Source organism: Rhagoletis pomonella, unplaced genomic scaffold, assembly GCF_013731165.1.
Source record: "Rhagoletis pomonella isolate Grant_MI unplaced genomic scaffold, Rhpom_1.0 Rhpom_scaffold_00014, whole genome shotgun sequence".
In the NCBI taxonomy this organism is placed as follows: Eukaryota; Metazoa; Arthropoda; class Insecta; order Diptera; family Tephritidae; genus Rhagoletis; species Rhagoletis pomonella.
This window is the reverse complement of record NW_023458568.1, coordinates 232643-237476: the sequence shown is the minus strand read 5'-3', so window position 1 is coordinate 237476 and position 4834 is coordinate 232643. Positions and strand designations below refer to the sequence as shown.

Sequence of the window (4834 nt, the reverse complement as noted above, 5' to 3'; positions counted from 1 at the left end):
TATAAGGGTGAAATTTGGAAATAATAAATCAGACTATTGTTGACCACCAACCTACCCAGCCAATTTATTTTGCTCCATTTGGATTTAGCTGTTTTCACTTGGCTAGTTTGCACGATCGCAGAAAACGCTCTGCGACCCAACATTTTGGCGCCCAACGTGGGGCTCGAGTAAGTATTCGCATCTGGTATTTCGTGGACACTTGGTCATCAGCACGGAACTCCACCATTGGACTACACCGCTGGACTTTATCATCCTCGTTGAACATTGGAACCTAATTGCCATAACCATTGCCCAGCAGCACTAGTATTGTGGTCTCCACTGGTCTCTTCTGGACTCCTGTTTCACCACCATTACGCCGCCGCTACTGGTTTGCCTTCCGTCGTCCACCCAAACGTAAGTAACCACTATACTTGCAAATTGATACAGAATGTCATTGGATTTGCTAAAGCAACAACGTGCAAATGTCAAGAAAAACATCACTCGAATCAAAAATATCATCGAGGGTAGTTTGCGATCAGGTGGAAAAGCACTTTCACCTGCTGAACACAAGTGCCGCCTGGGTATCCTGGAATCTTATTTCAAGCAAATCCTGACGATTCAGACAGACATCGAAAGGTTGGATGCCGAGGATAGCAGATAATTGATCGTGAGTATAGCTTGTCCAACAATGAAAAATTCAATCACCTGCGGAATTGCCTACAAGGTCAAGCGTTGGAAACAGTGGACGCATTTCAGGTAACAAATGAGAATTATCCAAAGGCATTGGATAGGCTAAAGGCTCGCTATGATAATAATTTTTTTGGAAAATATTTCATCATTGTTCGAACTACCAGTTGTTACTAAAACAAATGGTATTCAGCTTAGAAGTCTTATCGATAAGGCTTCATCAAATATGGATCTCTCTTGTCGCTCGGTACTGACATGCAAATATCACAAGCTATGCTAATCTATTTAGTTTTGCAGAAGTCCGATGAACAAACCAGCAAGAAATTGAAAGAATCACTAGATTTCAAATCATTTCCAACATGGGAAGACTGCACTAGGATATTGGAGAGACACTGCCAGTATTAGGAGTCTATTGACAGCGCTCACACCAGCAACCCTGTTACCAACAAATCGCCATCAAGCAAGTCAAAGGGCCAGCAACGAGGATACGCTTTTTCTTGCTCCAACACACCATGTCCAATTTGTTCCAATTCACGCCATAAACCTTTGAAGTGCAAGCGCTTCAAGGCACTTAGCATCGCTCAGCGCTTTGATAATGCAAAGAAGTTTGGTCTGTGTATCAATTGCCTTTCAAAGGGGCATCAAGTAACGCATTGCCAATCATCGCATCGGTGCAAGGTTTGTCAAAGGCAACACCACACTCTACTTCATCGTGGATCAGCACCAAACCAACAAGCCACAAGTCCTTCATCTTCAACAACGGAGGCTACTGTACATACACATATGAAAAACTCGTCCAGTGACAGCATCATTCTTGCAACTGCAAAGGTTTGGGTTCGTGACTCATCTGGCAACTACAAATTGGGTAAGGCACTGTTGGTCTCCTGTTCCCAGGTTAACTTCATCAGGAATGAATTTTCGCAAAAATTAAGGTTGTCAAGAAGTAAGCAGAATATTGAAATCCAATGCATTGGTAAGTCGTCGACCAATATCAAGTATAAAACAACAACTAATACCAAATCGGTAGTCACTGGTTTCAAGCTCCCATTGACCTTCTGCATCACAACCCACATTGCCTATCAACCGGATCCAGAAATCGACATTTCTTCATGGAACATCCCAGGTAATACTACATTGGCAGATGAGGAATTCCACGTGCTAGGGAAGGTCGACTTGTTGTTAGGTACTGAAACGTTTTTCAGCCTACTGTCTGTCGGTCAAATTAAACTAGGAACTAATTTGCCAATACTGCAAAAACGCTGTTAGGATGGGTCGTGTCTGGACGATATCAAACATTTACTTACAGCTAATGAATCTCTGGATGCATGGTTGGAGAAATTGTGGAAATTGGAGGAGGTTGCTACTGCCGCGGATCCTTGGACTCGTGAACAGCACAGTTGCGAACGATTATATCTCAATACAGTCTCCAGAAACTCTTGTGGCAGAATAGTTGTAAGATTGCCCTTGAAGGATGATCCTAGTTGTTTGGGCGACTCATACGTAACGGCTTTGAGACGGTTTCATGCACAAGGACGTCGTTTCGAGAAGTTACCTCTTCTAAAGGCGCACTACATCGAATTCATGGATGAATACAAAGGTTTGCGAAACATGAGCGTTGTGGAAAACCCAAAGGTAAATGAACCACATTATTATATTCCTCCTCACTGTGTTCTGAAGCCAACAAGTACAACAACCAAGCTGAGGGTCGTATTCGATGCATCCTGTCGAACGACAACCCAAAAATCGCTTAACGATTTACAGATAGTAGGACCTACTTTGCAAGCTGAACTATTCATTCTGCTTTTGCGCTTTCGGCTTTATCGGTATGCGCTCACCGCCGACATCATCAAAATGTATCGGCAAGTTGTAATGCACGAAGACGACCGGAAATACCAATATATTTTATGGAGGAGTTCACCCACTGAGGAGGTTTCGACATATCAACTCAATACGGTAACTTATGGAATGGCATCTGCTCCATACTTAGCTATACGGAGCAAATAAGGCAAGAGGTAACTCAATTGCTAGATTTAGGTGGATTTAAATTAGCTAAATAGCACTCTAATCAACAACGGTTCAGAGAAGACAGTTTAGCTAAGGATCTTAATTTGGATACATCTATCACAAGCACACCTGGAATGAAATGGGACCAAAACATCGATTGTTTCCTTTTTTCTTTTCAACCACCTTTGCGATCAACTAATTGCATCACCAAACGGTCGATTCTTTCCACGGCATCATCGCTATTCGATCCTCTTGGTCTCCTGGCTCCAGTAATCATAAAATCAAAAATCCTTTTGCAGGAATTACGGCTCCTGAAGTTAAACTGGGATGAGACGGTTCCCCAAACCATCGAATATGCGTGGAAGAGCTTTCTCAGCGAAATATCGGACCTTTCGTTAATCAAGGTGCATAGGTATTGCCTTTCGGTAGGTGCTCAGTTATTCCAATTGCATGGCATTGTCAGCGAAGATGGAGCAACATTCGTTCGCTTGCTCACAGCAAAATCAAGAGTTGCACCGTTGAAAAAACAATCACTGCCGAAATTGGAGCTTTGTGGCGCTGTTCTTCTCGCTCGTTTACTTGCTAATATTATACCAATTTTTTTCTGATAAATCTTTTAATGTTTTTGTTTCGACAGACTCGCAGATACATTGGCTAAAAGTGCATTCAGCTACATTATCAACCTTTGTCGGCAACAGGATGTCGGAAATCCAATGGAGGCACGTTCCCACACAAGACAACCCAGCGGCCATAATATCTAGAGGATGCACCGTGAATGAGCTGTCCAAATCAATGTGGTATGATGACCCCAAGTTTTTATACAAGGAGATGGAAAACTTGCCGAGGAATAAGTGCGATAGCCTAGACCTGGAAGTCATTGAAAGTGAAAAACGGAAATCAGCATTTAAACCGGTTGTAAGTACCAACTACATTTTAGAAATCATCAACCATCGCAGTTCGTACGTTAGTAAGCTTCGATTGGTTGCCTGGATTTTCCGTTACAGCAAGAAATTAAGACACACTGCTACCTCGAACAACACGGAGCCACTTTCACCACAGGAGCTGCATCACGGCTTACTATGCATACTTTGGAATATTCAGCAACAACATTTTTCTAATGAAATTCATCTTTTGCAGAAAGATCGACATCTTCATCGGAAAAACTACTACGCTGGACCTAAGGCACTCGTAGCATTGATAAGACTGCAATTTTGGATAATAAACGCACGCGACGTGGCAAGGCGGATCGTGAGGTCATGCATACACTGCGTACAATACAAACCAAAACTTTAACAACAAGTCATGGGACATTTACCAGTCGAGCGGCTTACTCCATCACGCCCCTTCGCGCGCTGTGGCATCGACTTCTGTGGACCAGTCAACGTTTACTTACGGATTCGTGGCAAGACACCTTACAAGGCGTATATCGCGATCTTCGTATGCCTTGCATCAAAGGCAGTGCATATCGAAACCGTAACCGACTTATCTACAGACGCATTTTTGTCATCACTAAAGAGAATGATTGGGAGAAGAGGCCTACCCTCTGACATTTATTGCGACAATGCTAAAAACTTTGTCGGCGCTTGTAGTAAACTTGCAGATTTAAAGGCATTTCTATTCAAACATGAAAATAAAAATGCAATCATAAATTACTGGGCTAATGAATTTATCAACTTTTATTTTATATCCCCTAGAGCACCTCATTTTATCGGTATATGGGAGGCGGCAGTCAAGTCAGCGAAGGGTCATCTCAACCGCAGCATTGGCAGAGCTAGACTGACATTTGAAGAGTTATCGACAGTTCCGGTAGAAATAGAGGCGGTATTTAATTCCCGGCCGATATCACCATTATCAGCAGACCCAAGCGACTACGAGGCACTGACACGTGCACATTTCATCATTGGCAGATCCCTACAAGCTCTTCCGGAGAAAATCATATCAACTAATATAGACAACTTGCAGCGATGGACCCAAGTGACACGCATTAAGCAAGCATTTTGGAAAAGATGGTCTCACAAATATGTTAATGAGCTTCAAGCACGCTCAAAATGGTTTTCGGATCGTCTCAACATCAACGAAAACACAATGGTCATCATCCACGAAGACAACGTACCACCACAGAAATGGCATCTTGGGAGAGTAATCAATTGTATACCAGGAAAGG

General features: G+C 42.8%; 1 long non-coding RNA gene across 6 annotated transcripts; it reads left to right on the top strand.

Moving 5' to 3' along the window:
- The first annotated feature begins 13 nt into the window (after positions 1–13).
- Positions 14–4828, top strand: LOC118749157. 6 transcript variants are annotated; one of them, XR_004994165.1, is made up of 4 exons: positions 14–1531; positions 1599–1639; positions 1694–3585; positions 3808–4828. It is a non-coding gene; the product is annotated as an uncharacterized LOC118749157 (long non-coding RNA). The 6 variants fall into 6 exon arrangements; XR_004994162.1 differs by having other exon boundaries at positions 14–1639; XR_004994163.1 differs by having other exon boundaries at positions 14–1849; positions 1933–3585.
- Positions 4829–4834: the final 6 nt, after the last annotated feature.